Source organism: Heterocephalus glaber, unplaced genomic scaffold, assembly GCF_053883595.1.
Source record: "Heterocephalus glaber isolate CG9 unplaced genomic scaffold, H.glaber_assembly_v1.0 deba00000347, whole genome shotgun sequence".
Taxonomy (NCBI): Eukaryota; Metazoa; Chordata; class Mammalia; order Rodentia; family Bathyergidae; genus Heterocephalus; species Heterocephalus glaber.
In genome coordinates this window covers 34,767,896-34,793,615 of record NW_028258143.1, presented here as the reverse complement: position 1 = coordinate 34,793,615, position 25,720 = coordinate 34,767,896, and the positions used below count along the sequence as shown (strand labels likewise).

Here is a 25,720-nt window from a genome sequence, read left to right as displayed (position 1 = left end):
TAGACCCAGTTCCTGTAGTTGTATGTAAAATGTCTGTTACCACCTCTAAATGCTTTCCTATTCCCATTGCAGCTGTTATCACTGTGTCATCCAGTGGGATGGAAGGCTATCATCTGGCAGGTGGTATTTGTACTAATATTATGGATCAAACTGACTGTTTTCAGCTACTCTTTCCAAAGATACAGACTTTTTTGTGCCAGAATTACATTGTTTTTATCACTGTAGCTTTGCAATATGACTTGAAGTCTGGAATTATGAGGCCTCCTTCTTTGCTCTTGTTGCCGAGGATTGCTTTTGCTATTCTCAGTTGCTTTTGTTTCCAAATGAGTTTTAGGATCATTTCCTCTAGTTCTGTGAGGTCTGCTCCTGATATTTTAGTTGGGATTGTATTAAATCTGTGTGTCAGATTTGGCAATATTGGTATTTTGACTCTATCGGTTCTGCCTATCCAGGAAAATGAGATATCTTTTAGTTTTGTGATGTCTTCTTCAATCTCCCTTTTGAGCATACTGTACTTTTCATTGTAGAAGTCTTTCATATTTTTGGTTATGTTAATTTATAAGTGTTTAATTTTTCTTGATTCTCTTGTGAATGATATTGTTTTCCTAATTTCTTTTTGCAGTGAGTTAATTATTGGTGTACAGAAACACTTGATTTTTTGTGTTGATTTTGTATCCTCCTATACTACTGAATTTGGTTATTAATTTTAGGAATCTTGGTGGAATTTTGTGGGTCTTCTGTGTAGAGAATCATGTTATTTGCAAATAATAATGATTTGACTTCTTCTTTTACTATACATATCCCTCCACCCTTTTTTTCTTGCCTGATTACTCTGGTTAATGTTGCAATTACTATATTAAACAGGAACGGTGATAGTGGAACTCCTTGTCTGGTTCCTGATTTTGGAGAGAAAGCTTCCAGTGCTTCCCCCATTAAATACAATAAGTTAAAGAAATCATTACAGTGATAACGTGCATACCCACATTTGTAGCAGCACAATTCATAACAGTTTGGAAGTAGCCTATATGTGCATCAGCAGATGAATGGATAAAGAAAATGTGGTATTTATATACAATGGAGTGCTACTCTATCATCAAGAAGGATAAACTTGAGTCATTTGTGGGAAAGTGTATGCACCTTGAGACCATAATATTGACTGAAATAAATCAAGATAAACAACAAAAAGTAGGAAGATAGATATTTTGAAAAGGGAAAAGGGACAAGAGACAGAGGGAGGTGGGGAGGGTGGAAGTACAAGAACAAGAATTAAGATGTGTTATATACTCCCCACAAGGAATGTAAGCATTATGTAGTTCAAACATGTACTATTAAATATATACATGAATATATATGTATACATGTATATGTATATATACATGTATACATGGATATGTGTGTGCATATATATATATATATATATATATATATATATATATATTTAACTGCATTGATACACTAAGATATATCCGCTGTCCTGGAAGTTACATTACAGCCCCTTGCCAGTGCTTAATAATGTTCCCTGGCTTATATAGGTCACAGTTGGAGTTTGTAACAATTACAGCTAGTATTTCCTTTTCAGTAGTAGCACATGTATCCCCAGGACTATACTGTATTTGTGGAGTCCAGACATTAACATGTATTTTCTACAAGCCTGCTATGACCTGTATTTGAGGAGTGCTAATAAAAACCCTTCCAATATTTAATGAAACATAACCAGAAGATCCCATAGCCTTTAAATCTCACTGGAATTGGCTTTCAGGAGGCACAAATTACATGTTCATTACTGCACTCTTTGAGTGGCTATCTCTACAATGAGAGTCATCCAATTAGAAACAGTAGTGAGAAATATGTCCCTTACCTGAGCTGAAGTTATGAATAATACCACTTTGAACACATAAGCTATTCAGATCATCCTCAACTCACTGGACATCACTATTATTGAAGATAATATTGTCGTGTATACCCTGATTTGAGGCTAAGGCGGAGCTTACATAATCCCTAATATATCTTGGTGTACCAAGTTTATTTCCTCTGAACAAGACAGAAGGTCAAAGCAAAGACTTAATAAAGCCCTGGGTCTAAGGAATCCTTGATAGTATAAGGGTTATTTAGCTGGCTGAAGCTGGGACCCTAGGCTTCATGGTTGAGGGCAGCAGTGCAAGTTGTCTGTGTGGAATCACATTAATAATAGACTTACTTAAATGTTGCATGAAACAAGTTGAATCTATAGTTCTAGTCTCTGTCAGTAAGATTGACCAAGTGATCCATAGAGTGGCATAATCAAGGAAATTTGAGTTTGGCTGAGCATATACAGGGTCAAGAGGGCTTTTTGTTAGGTAGGCATTCTTCCAAGGCTCTGAGCATCCCATATATTCTTGTTTAGTATGCAGGCTTCAAGGCTGATTTGTTTTCAGATTTTGAGCAAAGTTTCTAGCTAGCCTCAAACCTACTAAATAGGTCAAGTTCACCAGAGTACAACAACTTAACGGTTTGCTTCCCAATAGGAAAGAATCTACCTACTTGTTTGCCATGTGCTACAGTGTTTGATACTCACTTAAAAATTGCTATGCGCTTGTTCCTGGCTTTGTCAGCTATAAAAACAAATTCATTGCTTGTCTGGTCTCTATCTATTCCTCTCACATTGCCCCAGCCATACTACAGGGACAAATAGGATATAAGTAACCATGCTGATGTTCATGATACTTTCTATGCCACAAGAAATAAAGTCCTTTATCTCTGATCTAGGAATTTTGTGTCTTTTGCCAGAATCCACATAATAACGAAAGTCTGACTTGTCAGCTTGCCAGTTGGATAAAATTAACCTAAGAACTTCCTTAATTCTTGAGAGAAACTACAAATATTTTAAATAGAATATAAATATATTCCATTTAAGTCTCTTTTAGTGATTAAAAAAACTTTAAATGCATCCTTATAGTTTTATAAAAGGCACAATATGTAGAATGAAGCTAGACTGATACTTGAATCTAGTATTATGGATACAGAGCATGTCTTTAATTATTGTTCTACAACTCTGTATATGTTAATGTAATTTTAAAGTTTATATTTTATTCACTAAATTTTTAATATGTTTTATGAATTTCTGTTTATTATTAATTATCAAGTTTTTCAAAGTCATATACTTCATGGGTAATCACATCCTGTAAATTTGTCACATCTGATTCTTATTTTCCCATTTGTGTATGATTTATATACATTCTTAAAACAAACTAGTCAATTATATGTGCTCCTATTGCATATTATAATCTTTCATTTGAGTAACAAAATTAAATAAGTTTGATTCAATATTTTAAAAAATTAAATCTCCATTAATTATAGTCCTTTAATTGAAAAGTTTAATTGAAATGTCTAGATGTTAAGAATTTGAAAAGTAAAAATACCATCTTTTAGTCCCTTTGTTCCAAATTGTAATTTATAAGATGTACTAACTTTGAAATTATCCCTGAACTACCATTCAATAATTAATCAGGAAGAGAAAAAGACATATTTAAAATAGTTCCAAAGTGTTCTGAAACAGAAGAGAAAAACAGCTTAAAGTTAGCCTATTTATGAGTATAAAATAGCTCACCTTCACAGGATTTTTCACTTTAACCTTGTTTTGTTCTGCTTCCTCTGAAATTTTTACTCCTATTTCAGCAATCCAGGGTAGTGGCTCAACCTCACTAATACAAAAGGAAATTATTTTGCCTCAAATTTTCATCACTCCCATTTAGCCCTCTATTTAGTCTATGAAATCAGGGTTCCTACAAAATATGACTGAGTATTCACCTCTATTTTGCTGTTTTTGTTGTTTCATTTTTCACCAGTTACAAAATGCAACTCCTGTACACATAGATATAGATTGTGACTTTTCACTTCCATATCATATTTCAACTGGAGAATAGATGTGATTATTAATCTTATCAACTTGATTGGTTTAAGAGACAACTAGGAGATTAGTAGAGTACATTTCTGGGGTCATTTGGGTAGGTACTGGGAATATAACCTGGGAATTGTATCTGGTACCAGGCCCTTTCCTTCCTGGTTCTTTCCCTGTCTTTCAGCTTCCATCTATTAAGAGGAGTAGCTTTCCTCTGCCCTTTCGTTTTGATGTTTGTGCAATGATGTTAGAGCCAGCTGATCATGGATTGAAAACTCTGAAGCTGTGAATTAACGTAAATTTTTCCTCTTTTAAGTTGTGTATGTCAGGTGTTTTGTCTTAGCAGTGGAAAGGTAACTAATACAAAGAACTTCTTTTCTTCATTCTTGTCAGGATTCTTTTTTGTACTTCAAAGTTCTAATAAGGCCCCTTTTGGAGTTTTATACATTTTTCTCTACTTTTATATTCTTTTAAAATTAGACTTGATTTTTGTCAACTAAAACCTTCAATCTGAATTGAATTTCTTGTTCTTTCAAACCAACATCTGCTTTGGAAATGAACTTTTAGAACATAATTCATTTGTAATTTGAAGAGTCCATAGAATTTTATATTGAAATATATTGATAATGTATAAACATTTATTACTGCAAGTTATTTATAATTTTAAAAGTTTGGGAACATGTCAAATATAAGCAAACACAATGTCCAGTTGGGAATACATCTTCAAATAAGATTGACCTAGATTTCAATATCAGCATCATTGTTTTTTAGTGTATGAACATGGATAAGCACCTTAACTCTTTCTATCTTGCACTATTTATCAAGGAAATGGAGATAAAAACTTTACACAGTTGGATGTCACATAAACAGTGTCTTACCTAGCAGTTACTTATGAAAGATTAAATAGAAACAGTTTGATGAGATGTTCAGTGGAATATTTATCATAAGAATTTGCTGTTAGCTTCTCCTTCATTCTTGCTCACTTGACCACTTCTCCACATTGGAATGTGAAATGTATGCTAGCCAATCTGGAAATCATTTTTACTAATGTGAATAATAAAGGAAAATAAAAGGTTTTGAGATTAAGAAGGAAACCAAATGACATAATATCATTAAATACTTTGTTTATAAAGGTGTGATCAGATCAGATTTTTAGCAATAACTATCCCTTTTCAGTGAAGTGGAAACCCTTATAATGATTTCCTTACAGGTAGTTCACAAGCCTACATCCCTGAATTATTTAATTCAACTGTTTAATTAAATTATTTAATTTAACTATTTTTCATGAATTGTATTTTACCATTTCTGAAAAACTACACTTTGAAACAGCTATTACTCTTACCACTTTACAGATAAAGCCACTGCTCAAAAGATCAATGTATTGTGAAAAATCATTAATAAAATTTTCAGTTTCCAAAGTATTTTGAAATAAGCTTCAGAATACTGAAATCATCATTTTAGTATTTGCTGAAGTGAACACCTGAAATCATTCTTATAAATATAAAATATTTTTAAAAACCTAGAATACCCTAACACACCATGTATTGAAATACTATAAGACACTATCACAAATTCTAGATTTTGTAATCTTACTTATGCTGTTTTTATTTTTTCCTTCAGTTCAACAGTGATAACTTAAAATGTCATAATTTTCTGTACCCAGAATATTATCATTTACCCACTACCTAATCCACATTGAATCACTTGGTGTTTTACATCAAGTTCAATTCAGTATTAATCTTGACTATACTTCATTTTTATGCCACACTATATCTTTATTTCTGTATTCATCTTGTCAATGAGATGTTCTAATTAACTATTTTCATTCACATTTTAAATCCATTAGAAAAATATGACAGTACACAACTAAGTAAATGTATGTATTTTAGGTTCAGAATTTAAATCCTAGATTTTATTTTATTTTTTTTGGTACCAGGGATTGAATTCAGGACCTTGCATTTGCAAGTCAGGCAGAGGAACCACTGAGCTAAATCCCCAGCCCCTAAATCCTAGATTTTTGAGGCAATAATTAAGGAGATAGAATAATTTTGTTCAAGAAAAAAAATAGTATGGAAAAGGGCAGAGCTACCAAACTTCATTCTTCTTCCATCATACTTGGATTCGGCACTTAATAAATTAATGTATTGAATCATTACCAATGATTCCCTTTGTGTGTCTGAATTATTTTGATTTAGTCAGCTTACAAAAGATCCAAATTTGAGGATGACTTTTTAAAATATTTACCATCTTATTTTATAATAGATGCCCATTTAATTCAATTCTAATTTCATGACTCAACAAATATTTATTTTATACTTTATCAGAAGAATAGGACATGAAGAATAAATTACTAAAAATAATTTTTTCAGCTTCTTGAATAACATATCATCTTAATAGGGAAAATCCATTGAAGACTGATTTTTAAAATTTTTCTTATTGATATAATATTCAAAATTTAAGAAATCTACAAATTTGTTTCCTCTGTGTAATGGAGATCATATCCTAAATAACTTTAAGCACCAAGAGTTACTATTTATCATTGTTTGTAGTCAATTTTTTTAGTATCTTTCTTTTTATCATTATTTCCAATAGTGAGCTTATGGTATATCAAATCGGTTTTAGAGCCTTTTAGATACCACTGAATTTACTATTGGAAAGTGGCTACATTAATTTCACAATTTGTAATCTGTAAATTATTTTTACTCAATCCAACCTGGCCTGAAAATTCCTTCTTCTCAAAAAAAAAAAAAAAAAAAAAAAAAAAAAAAAAAAAAAAGGTGTGAGGCTGGGGATTTAGCTCAGTGGCACCGCGCCTGCCTCGCAACCACAAGGTCCTGAGTTCGATCCCCGGTACAAAAAAAAGGTTTGTTTTGTTGTCATTTTTGCAGTACTTGAGATTAATCTAAGGGCCTTGCACCTGCTAAGCAAGGGCTTTACTTCTCAGCTAGAGTCCTAGCTTCTTTAAACAAAATTATTATTTTGAAACTAGAGTTTCACTAAGTTGCCCAGGCTGACTTTGAGCTTGGGATGCTGCTGGGTCAATTTGAAGAGTATTCAAGTACGACGTTCTCAACTCACAAACACTATGAAGACATACAACTGCATAAAACTGACAATACTGAGTGAAACTATATTATGTCATAACAAAACTATGTCACATCAGGAACTAAGACACTAGGACACTCTAATCCTGCTCAGGGTCCCTGGTCCAGTCCATATCGAGTCACTTGTCCTGACATGACTATCATCTTGTGTCTCCATCCACACTTTCTACATCACTGCAGACAACTAGGAGATAAGACAGCAAGAGGCACAGTCCAAAAGCAAAGTTGTAAAACAAACAAACAAAAAAACTGTTAAAAATCCTGGAAACATCGCATAATGAGGAATCTGTTTTATTTTTATCAAAATTTGAATAGCTCTACATTACTTCTGACTCAGAATAAACTTTAAAATCAAATAGTCAGAGCAGGAGAATATCTCACAGCATCAGTTGACCATATAAAAATTATATTGACAATAAGAAAATAAAGGAAAGAATAATTATTTTGTTGTTGCTTTATTTTGGTTTAATTCTAGGTATAATATGAAAGGAGAGATATTCTGCAAGACTAGTAAAGTTGAAGGAAGTAGTTGAAGTAAGTAGACTCAATTGTTTTCTCTCACCAAATTCTAACAAGAAATATATGTTCTCCTTTAAAAATCAGGAAATGGAAACAAAGAAATAAAAACTTTGGGATCCATACATAAAAATAAATTTGCCAATACTCATAAAGTTTTTAGTATTTGTTAGTTCTTTTAAGTATATAATGTAGATCCACTCATTAAAATCTAAAAATAAACCTCTAAAGACAAAGACATTTTTATTTCCATTTTATAGGTCAGAAAAATGAAGAACAGAGAAATTAGAGTGACTTTCTCTGAGGCAAACAGCTGACAAGTGTGGGTAAAAGTGAGACTTAAACTCAGGCAACTGGGACTAGAGTGCATGGACTGAACATTGAACTTCATCTACTATTCTCGAGAAATAAAAATGAGTGGGAATATTTAAGACATACTCTAATACATGTAACAGGTCCCTCCTCCAAGTTACGTGGGAGCAAGACAGGCAGAAGGATCATGGAAACAGAAGGCCCATGGAAGCTTTTGCCTCTGAGGCCAAGTATCCTGCCTTCATGGCCACTTTCCAGTTATTCTTTTGTATATTTTACAACCATCTATACAATAATCAGAAGCTTCCTCCCACAGCACTATGGGAGAATGTAACAGTAAAAATATTTTTAAATGGTTTGGAAAATGAATAATTAGAAATAATTGTTTAATGTTGTTACAAAGTGTTAAGCTTTATGAAACAAGAAAATGGAGAAGAATCTTTGGAAGAATAAGATACTATAAAGAATTTGGCTAAAATTAAGAAAAATGCAAAAATTCTACATACTGAAATTCAATTAAAATTCATACTGAAAGCAGTATGAAAAAGTAGAATTAAAAACTGGAAATCAGTGATATAAATGAAAAATATTAGTGCTCTGAAAGTATACAACAACATTTTTGAAAGAAAAGACACCAGATTTGTGTGAAGAAATGCAGAGAGCAGACACACATCCTCTCATCCCAACATACAACATATGCTTCGTACTTGTATATGGGGGTGGTCAAAATTTAAAAACCCTTGCTTCTAAAATCATGCCACATTCTCAAATAATTCATAGTTTTAAAGAAGTAAAACTTGCCCTCATTTTTCTTGAATTTTAGTAGGACTATGTAAATGTTCTTTTAGAAGAAACTTGAATGGCTTAGGCTATTTGTAAAGATTTTAATAGTAAACTTTCTAGAGCTGGAGGATGGGGAGAACCTAAATAAAGTCTCTTTCAGATCCTTACACAAATATCAGCTTTTCATTGAATCTGTATTGTTTTTCCTACTTAAAATCACAACCTGTTCTCTATATCAATCATTCTTTAATGTTATTTATCCATAGAACTCACCATTTGCTAGTGTATGGTATAATTCTCACATATTATTAGAGTATGAGTCCCATGAGGAAGGGGACTTTTCAAAATGTTGGTCAAGGATAAATTTCAAGAACAGAGAACAGTGCCTGATGCCTATTAGAATACCCATAAATACTCATTTTATTAACCAGTGACATACCAGGAAAGGTGTGGAGGGCAGGTTACACACTCAGGAAGAAATAGCAGGTCTCAAGCCTTTATATTTAGAGAAGAACCAGAAATGTGATTGGATCAGTGGACTGGATGCAATAAGAAATTAGAGACTTTTATTCTAAGTGTGATGATGATACTAGTGGCAGTGGAGGTTTTGAGCTATCCAAAATAAAAGAAGAAGGGCTGGTTAAATCCAACATGATGCAAAAATGGTTACTTGGTTAGAACACTGGTTTCTCTATCATGGGTCTATTTCCTCAGGAGATAGTCTTTCTTTCTCAACATTTTAATAGAAATTGCCTTAGAATCTTGTGGGTATTTTTTAACCTTTGAAGCTTCTGAAATTCATAAAGTCATATCTATAATATTCACAGATTCAACAGCCCTGTCCAACCACACAGACACACAGACACACACACACACACACACACACTCACACACACACACTGAACACATACATATACATATACTTCACACACACACATGTCCACACAGTCTGTTCCCCAACTATAACACTCTTCTCACTACAATGCCAAATGTAAGACATATGGTTAAATTAAAAAGATTCTACACAAAAGGTTCAATACTTTAAATATGCAAACTTTTCCCAAATACATCTACAATTCAGTGCAATCTTAATAAAAAATCTCCACACTTGTGGTTTTTTTCCTTTCTTTCTTTTGGAGAACTTGTCAAGTTGATCCCCAAGTCCATCTGGAAGAAAAAACCATGCAAGAACAGCCAAGATTATTCTGAAAAAAAGAGAAGACTAATAAGAGAAGACTAGCCTTTCTTTCTAACAAAACATGAAAAGTTTCAATGATTAACATAGTGTGGTTTGGGTACAAGCATTCATCGATGGAAAAAAGAAATAGAACCCATGGATACTACATCCTAAGCATTAGGATAAGTGAAATTATACTTGTTTCAACTTCGTTCAGCATTTTACTTATAATACAGATTTTGTTTTTTAATCTTGATTTATTTTGCTAAGCATAATGTCTTCAAGGTTTATCTATGTGGTGGCATGTTGTAGAAATATTACCTATTTTTAAAAGTTTACTAATACTGAATTTCACTTATACATCATATGTTTAGTCATTCATCCATAGACAATTTTTCTCATCTTGGCTACTATGAATAGTACAGAAGGTGCTTGCCAGAGGCTCTGAGGGATGAAAATGAAGAGCCATTAAACAGGTGTAAAGTTGTGGGATGAATAAGTTCTAAATATCCACTGTGCAACATTGTTCCTATAGGTAATATTGTATTCTACTCTCAAATATTTGTTACAAGAGTAAATGTCAAGCCTTGTTTTCATCACAAACATAAAAAATAAAAACAATAATAATGAAAAGCAGGCACTACTTAATCAAGCTATAGAGAATGGTAAAATAAATTATTGTATATTCCATAAATTATAGTATATGATGACTGTGTGCAGCATTAACTTTCAGAAAGAAAATAAGTTATAGTAAGATACATTCTATGCATAGATATTATCCCATTTTGTGCAATAATTACATTTAAATTATGTTAAAAATAGTAAACTTAACAAAATCAAATGTGTTTATATCTGTGTATGACTACAGCTGAAATAAACACCTGACACAATAATTCTTGAACAGAGAGGGAGGATTTGAATTTTTAATATATAGTGTTCTAAATTCTTGGAGATTTTCAATAAGGAACAGAATTCATATGTTACTTTTATAATTAAATATATATGTACATATATTATAGTGTCCATCTTCATAAAAATATATCTATCATCTAATTTAAGGCTCACCCAGTTTTGTGAAATACAATGCAATATTAATATCTCAATTTTTAAAATAGTAAAAATGTCAAAAGATGTTCTCCTGAACACAGCTAAAATGATCAGTACCAAGAAAAGTGAGAGCTGACTGTATTTGAACAGCACCTAGAATATCAGGGGGCACACAGCGTGTCTCAGTAAAGGATCCACGACAAGAACAAGAAATGGCTTTTTTCTAGAGGCCAGGAATCTCAACAGCTAGTATAAGCCTCTTTCTCCTCCCATATTCTGAACAAGTGAACCCTTTGCTAAAAATCATTTCCCAATAAATATATGAGAATGGGACAGAATGAATCTAAAATAAAATGGGCTGGCTCAGCCACCTATAGCCAAAGATTGTGAAATAGGACTTTTCTAGCCTTACAAGATTTTTTCACACAAATGAATGTTACGGCTTCTTCTAACAAATACATGCTGTGATTCCAGCATTTTTATAAATTTAAAGTAATAAGCAGCAGTAAAACTAACAAGAAAATCAGCTGGGAACCTAGGTAACCTATTTTAAATACTGTCCACATCAAGCCACTTGACTCTATTGTACAGAGTCACCTCTTCATGATTATTATCACAAAGGAAACATCAAAGCATGATTTGAGTTCCATGACACAAAAATTAATGAACAACATAGACTTTTGTATTATCTTTTCAAATGCTGAATGCTTTGCCTCCATTTGATGGAAAATATGATCCAGGAAGTTCATCTGAGCAATGACCAGTGATGTTAGTTCATTTAGCAGGAGAGTTACATTTTTTAAAATGAAGATGGAGTACTACTCTGCTGTAAAGAAAGATAACCCTAAGTCATTTGTGGGGAAATGGATGCACCTTGAGACCATAATGTTAAGTGAAATAAATCAGACACACAAGCTTAAATATCAAATGATTTCTCTTACATGATAAATCCAAAGCATAAACAAAAGAGCAAAATAAAAGATAGATAATAGGAAACAGGGAGATAAATCTTTTCAAAAAGGGAAGAGGACCAAGGGATGCAGGCAGGGGGCAAGGAAAAAAGGGATGAACAGAAATTAAGATGTGATAGATATATATATTCCCCATGAAGAATGTAATCACTAAAAATAAATGATTAAAAAGACACAAAAATATTGCGGGGGACTCTCCCGCAGGTCGGCGGGCGGGTGGGGTGGGAAGGGGCGAGGCCTCGCGACCCCGCCCCGCGAGGGCCTCTCTGGTGTGCAGCGGTGGGCACCCTCGGAGGAGCCACCGAAACCTGAGCTGTGGTCCCGGAGCCCTCTCAGTAGCCGGAGCAGAGCAGAGTTTCTGGGGGATAGAAGCAGCGGACCCGGGAACAGAAAATGCCGAAGCCGACCAATGTCCGGGTTACCACCATGGATGCGGAGCTGGAGTTCTCCATCCAGCCAAACACCACTGGAAAGGAGCTTTTTGATCAGGTGGTTAAGACAATTGGCCTCCGGGAAGTGTGGTATTTTGGCCTCCAGTATGTGGACAATAAAGGATTTCTGACCTAGTTAAACTTGATAAAAAGGTGTCTGCTCAGGAGGTCAGGAAAGAGAACCCCCTCCAGTTCAAGTTCAGGGCCAAGTTGTACCCGAAAGACGTGTCTGAGGAGCTCATCCAGGACATCACGCAGAAGCTGTTCTTCCTCCAGGTGAAGGAGGGGCTCCTTAGTGATGAGATCTACTGTCCTGCTGAGATGGCTGTGCTCCTGGGGTCCTATGCAGTGCAGGCCAAGTTTGGAGACTTCAACAAGGAAGTACACAAGTCTGGGTACCTCAGCTCTGAGCGGCTGATCCCACAGAGAGTCATGGACCAGCACAAACTCACAAGGGACCAGTGGGAGGAGCGGATTCAAGTGTGGCAGGCAGAACACAGAGGGATGCTCAAAGATAATGCTATGCTGGGGTACCTGAAAATTGCTCAGGACCTGGAGATGTATGGAATCAATTACTTTGAGATCAGAAATAAGAAAGGAACAGACCTTTGGCTTGGAGTTGATGCCCTTGTATTAAATATTTATGAGAAAGACGATAAGCTGACCCCAAAGATTGGCTTTCCATGGAGTGAAATCTGGAACATCTCTTTCAACGACAAAAAGTTTGCCATTAAGTCCATCGACAAGAAAGCACCTGACTTTGTGTTCTATGCCCCACACCTGAGAATTAACAAGAGGATGCTCCAGCTCTGCATGGGGAACCATGAGCTGTACATGCGCCGAGGAATCCTGACACCATTGAGGTGCAGCAGATGAAGGCCCAGGCACGGAAGGAGAAGCATCAGAAGTAACTGGAGTGGCAGCAGCTAGAGACCGAGAAGAAGAGAAGAGAGACTGTTGAGAGGGAGAAGGAACCGATGCTGTGGGAGAAGGAGGAGCTGATGCTGGGGCTGCAGGACTATGAAGAGAAGACCAAGAAGGCAGAGAAAGAACTCTCCGACCAGATCCAGAGAGCCCTCCAGCTGGAGGATGAGAGGAAGCGAGCCCAGGAGGAGGCCGAGCACCTGGAGGCCAACTGTGTAGATACACTGCGGGCCAAGGAGGAGCTGGAGAGACAGGCGGTGGATCAGATAAAGAGCCAGGAGCAGCTGGATACAGAACTTGCAGAGTACACTGCCAAGATCGCCCTCCTGGAGGAGGCGTGGCGGTGCAAGGAAGATGAGGTAGAGGAGTGGCAGCACAGGGCCAAAGAAGCCCAGGACGACCTGGCGAAGACCGAGGAGGAGCTGCACCTGGTGATGACGGCCCCATCGCCCCCACCACCACCTGTGTATGAGCCTGGGAGTTATCACGTGCAGGAGAACCTGCAAGAGGAGGGTGCGGAGCCCATGGGCTACAGCGCCCAGCTCTCCAGTGAGGACATTCTAGGCGACCGCAAAGAGGAGAAGCGCATCACTGAGGCCAAGAAGAACGAGCATGTGCAGTGGCAGCTGGTGACTCTGAGCAACGAGTTGTCCCAGGCCAGAGGTGAGAACAAGAGGACCCATAATGACATCATTCACAATGAGAACATGAAGCAAGGCCGGGACAAGTACAAGACCCTGCACCAGATCCGGCAGGGCAGCCCCAAACAGCACATTGATGAGTTTGAGGCCATGTAGAGGCCAGGGCAGTGCAGAGGGCGCCTGGCAGCGGGGCTCTGCCTGAGGATCTGGGCAGCCTCGGCACAATGGCTCTTTAGTGTGCTAAACCCAAAAACCAAACTCCTCACCATGTTCAGGTCCCTTAAGAAAGAGCAGTTACCCAGTGGAAGTACTTGGCCAGGCACACCCTGGTTATTTTTCCCAGCTGTATCATAGTGCCAAATAGGCCTGATTTTTATAATTACCAAATCATTTCCTGTTGTACGCCTGGAGCAGGACTGATGGAGCAGGACAAGATGCCTGTAAAATTCAAGTAAACTTCACACTGGCCTGTGTGATGCAAGGTTCAGTATCATTAAAGAAACCACATCACGGCTTACATCTGTGCCACACTTCTACTTCTGAAATGAGCTTACACTGATTTGATTTCTATGAAGGCTCCATCTTTGTATATTTACATGTTTTGAGGGGTGAAAAATTAAGTCTAAACTAAAGCCCTCTCCCACATGCAGTGATTTCCTTCCTCCGACTTTCTGTTCAGCTGGCAGAGATCTGCCGTGGTCATGGGATGGATAATACTTTTGTATTATCTTTTGTAATACTTAAACTTTTGGTTTTTTGCTTAAACAGTTAGAAGAATACATTATTGGACTTACACCTAAATAATTATCAGCTATAGAGTATAGTATTTATATGTAAGTGATAATATGGGGTTGTAACAGTTTTAAAAAGGGAAAGTTTTGTTCTGTATATTTTGTTACCTTTTGCAGAATAAAAAAATACATATTAAAAACCAAAAAAAGACACAAACAATTAATTGTGTCAATACATTAATAAAATCACTGAGTGAAATTGATAAGGCCACTTAACTAGGTTACTTAAACACTATCAGGACAGCATAATTGGAAACACTACACTTTTATAATTTTGTTTAGAAGAGCTTTATATCCACAGAAATCCACTGAAGTCCTTGAATGTTTACTTAGTTTAGCATATTTTTGTTTTCTGACTGGATTTCTTTAGTGATATTCCCAGTTGAGTTCTCTGTTGTACAAATAAATCTCATACCTTAAAGGCAGGCATTTCATTGCTTCGATTCTCACATTATTATGTAATTTAACATTGTAACACAACTTCTGTTGAGACACTCATCATAGTTAAACCATTACCCATGATTAGTATGTGATAGCTGGAGAGAGACCAATGGACCAATGAGAAGATCTGCAATCTAGTTTAAAAACAAATAAGAACCAAGATACATCATATACAGGTACAAGAGGTTCAAGCACCCAATGATAAATGTAAACATATTGTATACCTAAAATGTACCAATTATAATTTAAGCAAAAAAACAAAACAAAACAAAACAAAACAAAAAACACTGTGGCCCAGGGTTTTGTGAACTGGTCTAAGGATATTTAAAAGGGTCCCTTTCTCTATGAGTTAAGAGTTTCTGTCATTCACACTCTACTGAGGAAATCCAATTCTTCAAAATCTAATTTCTCAAGTAGAGATCCAATTCTCTAAGTCTTTTCTTACACTGTAATGGTGCTTTGCACTCCACACTGATTTAACAGAAGGGGATAAAATGGAAAACACCACACAATGACACACAAAAACAAAAGCACAGAGTATTCTTTTATGGCTCAAAAGAGGCCTTATTTTCAAGTATATACAGGAAAAAAACTGCCACTCATAATGTGTCTTACCTTCACAATTAGGTAGACAATCAGTATACAAACTTGAAAAGAAAGGCTAGTATGTCAAAATGAAACTCATTACTCTATATAAGCACTATGTGTTAATAAATCAAAAGAAGGAAAAAAATGTCAGTTGATCTCCAATAAGTAGAGAATACATCAAATGGTTACCAGACCCTGGGAAGTGTGTGGAGTAGGGAAAGACGGGCAAAGGATGATCAGTAGGTACAGGGCTGCAGATGGGTGGGAGAAATAACTTCTAATGTTCCATCGCAGCATGGGATAACCGTAGTTCACAATAACTAATTGAATATTTGAAAAGAGTTTATAGGATTTTGAATGCCCCCTAAAAATGAAATTACTTATCTCCAAGGAGACAGATAGGTCAGTTATACTGATCTGATCATTATATAATGATACAAGTATGAAAATGCCACACTTTAATCTATAAATATAGACAGTTAGTATGTGAAAATTAAAAATAAAAATGTATTCAGATTTTTAAAAATAAAATCATTATATGGACTCAGTAATGTTTAATAAACCATGTACTAATACAAATGTTTTAATAAGCTAAAAAGATTGAAATCTCTTAAATAGAAAATGTTATACATGAAGATGGCTGAAGCAAGATGTTTTGGCAGTTAAAAGATCTGAAACATTTATAAAAAGTTTAATAATATTATTACATGGGAATACTTAAGTGAACATAGAAAATTAATTTCAGGCATTGAATGCTCACTAAATACAAATTTCCATCCATTTATAATATGTACAAGATATAAGTACATAAATACTGAAGGCATTAAAATATAATTTCTGGTTTAAGGAGATAATTTAGCTTGATTTTTACCTTTCAAAGTGAGTTATACATTTACAGTATTCACCTTTTTTTGGTACCAAGAATTGAACTCAGGACCTTGTGCTTGCCAAGAAGGCATAGTGGACTAAATCCCCAACCCAGTCCTCAACTATATAGAATGTACATTTTTTAAAAAACTGGAAAATACATTGTAATTATGCAGCAAGCTTATTTAAAGGTGGAACAAGCAGATCAACATATTTCTTTAAGACATAAATATGAAAAAAATTAAAATGGGAAATAGATGCATATAGATAAAATTAACACTTTTTTAAACTCTAAATCTGAATCTAATCTAGTAAAGTCTTGTCCTATCAATCAAAATTACTTCTTAAGTAGCACTGTTTTATGCCAAGGGATGTGTACATTGCTGTCCAACAAAGCTTACTTGTTTGCCAAACTTGAAATATAGGCTACATATAGATGATACTAGATTATGGTTGATTGAAATTCTGATTATCTAAAATGACAGAGTTGAATTCAGATTAGTCTACAATATTTGTGTTTTAGGGGAGCTTCTTATTTTTTGTTTTTTCTATCTATTTATTAGTACATGTTTGCAGTATGTGATGTCTACGGTCCTTGTGTAGAGCTAGTACATGTACAAACCAAATCTTAATGCCTTTTTTCATCTGCTCTCCTTCCCCTCCCTCCATCTCTTGGTTGCCTTCCCTTTTGCAAAAGTTCCATCTCCCTGTGGCTTATGATCTATCTTTAATGTTGCTCTCTATTTATATGTTGAGTTTCTCATACAAGAGAAACCATGCAATATTTAAGCTCATGTGTCTGATTTAGTTCACTTAACATTATGGTTTCAAGATGTTACTAAAAGGATAATCTTCCTCCATGATGTTTCTCTAATATCCTGTGTGACATGCGTTCCTTAATATTACAGAACTGCATCCCTCACTTCATTATCAGCTTCCTGATTGGTGGAGTGTTTTCTTATATGCTGTTTAGTATCCAATTATACAGTGCCTAAGGTAGAGAGATGGCCATTAGGAAAGAAATTGTTCTTTGATAGGAAGAGTGGTGGAGCATTTTTTGTGGATATTCAATATATCATTATTTGCTAGTACTTATTGAATACCTACTATGTGCAAAACACTATGCACAAACATATTTCAATATAACTAAGCATTAAATCATGTTTGATTGAAAATAATGGGGAGCTAGAAAAATCATTTAGTAGTCAACTCTATTTAGTGCTTCACATAAATGAAAATATTCATCAAAAGCAACAGCGCCTTTTGTTCATAAATAAGATTCATTATGGCTTTAAGGGCAAGATGCCATTTGGCAGGTTAATCCCCTTTGCTGGAGAAACGAAAAGAAATTTTTTCTGTGAGCACTCTTCTAGATATATTTATTCCTGGATCTCTTGCTCTCCTCCACTCAGCCATCCTGCAACATATTGCACACTGCTCTAACTTGGAACAAGTGCCAACCTCAAAATTCAATTTGGAAAACCTTAAAAATAGACTGAACATATCATGACAAATCAAACATTTTGAAATAACACTGTTGGCAAGGTAGTTTTTACTTAAATTGAAAATGTTAACATTTTGCAAGGTGAATTATTTTCTTGGCAGATATATTTTAAAGAACATGGAAAGGAAATACTGAATAAGAAAAGTTTCTAAAATAAAATCTAATCTCTTAAAGGCAATAAAATATCAAAGAGAAATGGCAACAATATATATTATCTTATCTAACAAAAATTTTTATCTGAATAGCTTAACAATAAAACGATGGAATTTATGCTCAATAGCTCAATAGAATCATAGAATATATTAATCACAGTATTCTAATTAGATTTGAAATGTCAGCTCCCAGTTCAGCAAAACCAAACTTTTCTCAGAGATTGGCTTTGAGGAGTTTCCAGACACCTCCACTTTGCATTGCTGAAAGTGAACACATAACAGTCCCTGAAAATAGCAAGGCATTTGCTTCAGGGGGAAAAAATTATCATAATGTTTGGGCTCAGAATCTGCAACACAATGTCTAGAGGCATTAAATCCAATTACATATATTCAATCCATAGCCATTTCTTTTGATATTGTTCACTCATTTATTCATTCGACCAGTGAATACTTATTAAGTCCCAGGTTCCTTGTACTGGTTGGAGAGCTTACAAAGATACATATTAAAGGTTAGTCCTTGTTTCTGAACACTTAAATTCCAGCCTACTCTCTTTCATTCTCTTTCTCTCTCTTTCTTCCCCACCCCTGTGTGTATGTTTGTGTGTGCATATGAGTGCATGTATGTGTACAAAGGATTTTTGGAAGCAAATGCTTGTCCAATCTAAAATTTTAGAATCTATTTTGTTTTAAAATTTAGATACAGTTTTAAGAAAACAGTTTTTAAATTTTCATTTGTGTTGGAATATAAAATAATGATTGAAGTCCTTATACTTACATATGTGCAAGCAATCACACTTTCTAATATACTATAGTCCTGTAATCATATTTGAAAGAAAGATGCTAAAAACCAAACATTTGTATACTGCAGTGTTCTGTTTTCATCTGTTTGAATATATGTCTGTTGTCTCCAATTTTCATCATAAATTCAGCCACTGTGCTAAAAGTCACAGGTCTGACCTCAATCTGATAAAAGGCATCTATGAAAAACCAACAGCCAATATCATACTAAATGGTCAAAAATTGAAATACATCACAATAAAATCAGGAACAAGACAAGGATGTCAACTATCACCACTCCTGTTCAATACAGTTTTGGAAACATTAGCCACATCAATTAGACAAGAGAAAGAAATAAAAAGAATAAAAATAGGAAACGAAGAAGTCAAATTGTCATTATTTGCAGATAACATGATACTCTATATAGAAGACCCCCAAAACTCCACCAAAAGTCTTCTAGACTTAATAACCAAATTCAGTAAAGTAGCTGGATACAAGGTCAACACACAAAAATCAATAGCTTTACACAAAAAACAGACTCACTGATAGAGAAATGGGGCAATCAATTCCTCTCACAATAGTAACCAAAAATTGAAATATCTAGGAATCAACCTAACAAAAGAAATCAAAGACCTCTACTCTGAAAACTAGCACTCTGAAAAAAGAGATTGAAGATGATATCAGAAAATGGAAAGAAATCCCTTGCTCCTGCGTGGAAAGAATCAACATAGTGAAAATGGCCATGCTTCCAAAACTGCTATATAGAATCAATGAGATTTCAATTGAAATCCCAGCTGCATAACTCAGAGACCTGGAGAAAACAATCCAAAAATTCATTTGGAACAAGAAGAGACCTAGAATAGCAAAAGCAATACTAGGCAATAAAGACAAGGTAGGGGGTATCACAATCCCCAATTTGAAACGATACTACAAAGCTACTGTGATCAAAACAAAACAAAACAAAACAAAACAAAACATGGTACTGGCAGGGAAACAGACCTGAGGACCAGTGGAACAGATTAGAAGATGCAGAAACAAGTCCAGACACACTCAGCCACTTCATCTTTGACAAAGGAGCCAAACACCCTCACTGGAGGAAAGATAGCCTCTTTAATAAATGGTGCTGGAAAAATTGGGTTTCAATTTGCCGAAGATTAAAACTAGACCTATATCTCTCACCATGCACTAAACTAAAATCAAAATGGATTAAAGATCTAAATATTAAAACAGAAACACTAAACCAGCTGGAAGAGAGATTAGGAAGAACAATTGAAGACATTGGTAAAGATTTTATGAACAAAACCTCAGTTGCCCATGAACTATAACAAACAATCAACGAGTGGGATCTCTTCTTATTAAAATGCTTCTGCACAGCAAGAGAAACTACCCATATTCTGAAGAGACAACTCACAATGTGGGAAAAATTTTTCATCAACTGTCTCTCAGAAAAAGGTCTACTATCCAGAATATATAAAGAACTTAAAAAAATCAGACCTCCCAAATTTAAAGACTCAATCCAAAAATGGGCATCAGAAATGAACAGATATTTCTGAGACAAAGAAGTAGAAATAGCAAATAAGCATATGAAAAAATGTTCAGCATCACTGGTCATTTGAGAGATGCAAATAAAAACAACACTGAGATTCCATCTCATCCCAGAAAGAATGGCTGCCTTCATGAAATCAACCAATAACAAATGCTAGCAGGGCTGTGGGGAAAGAGGAACCCTACTCCACTGCTGGTGGGAGTGTACACTGGTGCAACCACTGTGGAAATCATTGTGGAGATACCTCAAAGAACTAGTACTGGAAGTCCTATTTGACCCAGCTATTCCCCTGCTGGGTATCTTCCTCAAAGAATTAAAAGAATCATACCACAGTGATATATGTGCACCCATGTTCATAGCAGCTGAATTTGTGATAGCTAAAACTTGAAAACAACCCAATTGCCCATCAACTGGAGACTGGATGAAGAAAATGTGATTCTTTTATAAAATGGAGTATTAGTCATGAAGAATGAGAAACTAGAGACATTTATAGCTAAATTCATGTAGATTGGGGTGATAGTCTTAAGTGAAATAAATAGGACACACATGTGTAAATACCAAATAGTTTCTCTAGTGTAAGAAACTGAAAGTGCCAATAAGGACTAAAAGGTATAATAGATAATGTGAAATAGGAAGAAAAGGTGCAAAAGGGAAGGGGAGATGAGAGGAGTAGGGAAAAAGAAAGAAGGGAATGGAATTAATATGAGAAAATGAAAAATGGAAACAAAGTCTTTGTAAATAGGGAGGGATGGAGGGGTTGAAGGGAGGGCAGGGGAATGGGGAAAAAATAAGAACCAAGACGGATTATGTAAAGGTGCAAATTTCCAACGATGAATGTCATTATACTTTATACCTTAAATGTACCAATAAAATTAATTTTAAAAAGCCACAGGTCTGATAGAGTTTAGACAGTTGTCAGTTATTATTCCAAAGAATTATCAAAGAGAAGCAAAGAGCATGGCAAGTATTGAAGTATCCCTATGAAAGGGGAATATGAAGTAAAAATTTGCCAATATAATATAATTCATATAATCCAGGCTTGCATTTTTCAAAAATTCAATTATTTTTCTAATATCTTCAAATGTTTTTCAAAAGCCATCATTTGAATCCTTACAAGGTATACTATATTTTGAGGAAAAGAATCTTGAATGAGCCTATTATAGTTTGGATGCTGAATGTCTCCAAAGTCACCTATATCAAAAGTGTGCTCTAGGGCCGAGGATTTAGCTCAGTGGTTTTGCTGCCTGCTGCGCAAGCACAAGGACCCGAGTTCGATCCCCGGCACCAAAAAAAAAGTGTGCTCTGAAGGATAGCACTGTACAGTGGGTCCTAGTTGGAAGTTCTTAAGTCATTGGAATATGCCCTTGAAAAAGGCTTTTTCTGTCCCTCTTCTTTTGCTCTCTGGATAATGATATGCATGTGTTTGCTCCACCGTGTGCTCCCTACCACTGCCATTTGGTACTTCCACCAGGAATGAGTCCATGTTGATCTTGGGCTGGAAGCTCCAAAACCATGACCCAAAATAAACCTACTGTCTTTGTAATTTAATCACTGCATGTATTACATTACAGTGTGAGAAAGCTAACACAGCCTGTGACCAATTTATTCTGTTTCCATAAAGTTGACCATTTAAGAAGCTATTAAGATACATTTTAGTATCTTAATGTCATATAGAACTGCTTTAGAATTTTTAAAATTCATTTCAGAAAATTTATGCCAGAGATATGTGGAGAAATTTCCCTCTATTATTTCCTACCTCTGTAATTCTAATTTAAAATCATGAGAGACAGTTTTATTAAGAAATATTTTTAGGTTAAATATTCATTCCTTAAAAACACACAAATAAACATAAGTAAAACAAGAAGATAAACAAGGAAAAGCATTCTGTGAGGCCACATACCTCTGCATTTTGCCTCAGTTATGACTAAAGTAAAGAATGATTGTGTAGTCAAATAAAAGTACCTATTAATGATGAACTTACATCATTTGGATTTTGTTGGAATTGTGCCCTACTTAAGTAAGTCTGATGATGAAGATGAGGGCTAGGAGCAGAACAACTCACACTCAAATAGCCATATAAGCTACCAAGTCAGCTCATCAGGCGCCAAGGATTCTGAGATAAGACAAAGAACTCTGAGGTAAGACAGAAGCATCCACACAGCTGGGCTTATTCCCCAGCCCTAAAGACTGCAGGGCACTTTAAAGAGTTAGATGGAGTTAGGTTATGGTATCAAAGCAAGAGGCCTGAGCTTAGAGCATCTACTACTTTTAGCAGAAGCAGTAAGCAAGCCTCTGTTCTGCCCACTGGAAGGCCAAGAATAGCTCAGAACTACAGGATGGTCACCTCAAATGCACTGCCTCACTCCTCAAAATTACCTGCTGTATATATTTTTTTTTAATCCTGAGAAGATGCAGGTAAAGGACTAAGTTGGGACTTGCCAATTTGGCACATCCAGGAATACATGTGAGAGAACAAGGGGACCGTGGTCACTTCTTCCCAGCAGATCTGAAAATTGCTTTGTATATAGTCAAGTTTGGGAAGTCATGTGCTCAGAACTAGACATATAAAAGCAGTTAAAAGTAAACCACTCACTTCTATTTTTATTCCGTCTCCTGAGGAGGCCAAATGAGGATAGGGACCTTCATTTGCTTTATTAGCTAATGTAATGTTGGGTTTAATCTAAAATCTAGCCCAATATAGGACTTTTAATATCTTTTCCTTGAATGAATACATGAATTCTGTTAGCTGGTGCACTTGTCACGTTCTATGGACAAATTCTGCTGTTTAGCCACTTGGATACTGGCTATTTTCTGCTTGAATCACCACCCATGGATGGATGTAATATTAGATTGTTTCTGTACACGAATGCGAATGGCTTTCTAGTCTCTGCTCCGATGCTCTACTTTCCACATCCTTTTTTGAAATCTGCTACCCTTCCTCTACTTCACAGCTTTTACCCCAATGGGCTCTTTCTGCTCTCTATATTCAGGGAATTTTATCAATTTCACCAGTTCCTACACCTATCTATATTGGTTAAAAGGTTAGATTTCTGAGTCTGTGTGCTTAGTTTCAAAATCTGACCTAGCCATCGTAACCGTCCACTGTGAACTCAGACAGGTTTTGTAACCATTCTGACTCACATTCTTCAACTGACAATAACAGAATCCAACTCATGGGCTTCAATGAGGTGATCAGGTTTTAGAATGGGCTGGAGAGCAGCCTCCAACAAGAAATAAGAAACTAATTTTTTTAAACACTACAGCTTTTCAAAAATCAACTTTGGAGCCCCTTTTTGGGATTTGTGGACATATAATTTAACTTTCTAATTATTTTCAAAAATTAATTAATAAAGAGTTCTAATGGATGATAAGCTATTAAAACTTTAATCTCCAGGGCAGGGGATTTAGTTCAGTGGGGCTGCCGCCTGCTTCAAAAGTGCAAAGTCCCCAGTTCCATCCCTGGAACCAACAACAGCAACACCACCAAAAACTTTAATCTCCATTAATTAAAATTTTAACAATCCCCTAGCTCAACACTACTACCAAATCCCACTGGCCACGGTGTGTGGGGGGCAAGGGGGCCTCTGTCCCCCTGTGTTCTTTCCTCCTTCTCTAACTGTCCTCTGAGCCCTGTACTCAATACACAGCCTTTGAATCTGGAAATTTGAAGAATGGTCAAGTGAGAAGACAACATCACTTTTATGTAACTGAGACTACTGAAGTCAAAAAGTTGGTAACCTGAATCGTTTACAGAGTTATGCAAAAAATATACTTTCTCCTTGCTGGAATCACCACCCCACCCGATTCCTTGTCAAAAGGACTAAGCCTCTCTGGTATCTTTCAGGTTCCTCACTCAACTCTGGCTGTTAATTCCACTCTCCTCCAGTAGGGTCACATCCATTGAAGGTATATGGATTTTAAAACACATGCCTTTTAATAGGGAGCTAATTAAAAATAACTACAAAATCTTGTCATCAAAAGGGAACATTCCTACTTCTTATGGTAGCTTACACTTCATAAACCTGTTCACCTTTTTAAGTAGGGGCAGTCTTCTCAAAGTACTAAACCTCAACATGAAATTACAGTGAGAAATTAGAGTCAAACAGAACAATTAAACATAAGTGTAATCATGATTTTGTCATTCTACCTCACTAATCATACATTTTAGGGTCTCCGAGTAACTCCGAGGGTGTCAGATTTAAGATAAGTATGTAAGAAGAATATTGAAAGCAAATGGAAGATATAATTGAAATGCATTGAACAATGTAATTAGGAAATTATCACAAGTATCAGAAGAGCTTACAAATTATGTTTAGAGTCCACTATTCTACTTCTCTACTAATTCCACTTTTTGAGTTAGATTTAGTAAAATTAAAGCTTATTTCACACATCATTGCATTATCTGTGATAGAAAAAATAATTAATTTAGGATACCTTTTTAGTTATCTGTATTTCTTTGAATAATTAGGTCAATTTGTCTTGAGAGCTGCGATATTTCTTGGATGCCTTCTGTTAAAATAGTACCTGATATCTATTTGTCTGATAAGACTGGAGAGTAAGTACCACACTCCACAATAAGACTGGCAATTATGAAGGATCCAATAATTTACTTTCCTTTCTTCCTATAAGTACTACAACTACTGCTTATTATTAGTAAGACTTGGTATACCTTGATTTCTATGAATTTCTTGAACATTAGAGAGCATCCTTAATAAAATTCCTATCAGAGTACTCTGAAAACATTATCGCTCATTTGGCACTCCTTTATTTTGCTCTAAATTCTGTTGCAAATTTTCATTTTCCCTATTGCATTCTCTTTAAATTCTCTTCATGCCTCTATCCATTTATATTTGAATGTCCAAATCCTTTTGTATTTGTCTTAATAAGAAAGTTGCCTATATCTGACTGAATGTCAAGAAATATTTTTAGATTCTATATGACAATATGTAATACCAGAGTAAAAAATTTTTTGTGTGTAATGTGATGACAGAGGATAAGGAAAATTGTACTTAAGTATACTAATGGCACAACATTTGGAAAATAAATCTAGTTCCCAAGCTGCTTAGTTTCCCTGGTTTCTAATAAAGTCTTCCATAAAGCAAACTTATACAATTCATGCTCCTACATAAAGTAAATATCCTTAATATTTCCCTCATATAAAAGTCCCATGATATTCCAGCAAGCAAAGTAAATTCAAAGAGATAGTAGGGTTAATTTCCCCTGTGTCCTATGTTGCCTTTAAGTTTAGCCTGATTACTATTAGACCCTAGG

At 35.4% G+C, this 25,720-nt stretch overlaps 1 protein-coding gene and 1 pseudogene across 1 annotated transcript in view; one reads left to right on the top strand and one right to left on the bottom strand.

The window, feature by feature from the left end:
• Positions 1-25,720, bottom strand: part of Kcnj3 (potassium inwardly rectifying channel subfamily J member 3) — a 149,234-nt gene that overhangs the window by 47,278 nt on the left and 76,236 nt on the right. The gene's annotated exons all lie outside the window — the stretch shown is intronic.
• LOC101719638 (ezrin pseudogene) lies at positions 12,018-13,939 on the top strand (annotated as a pseudogene).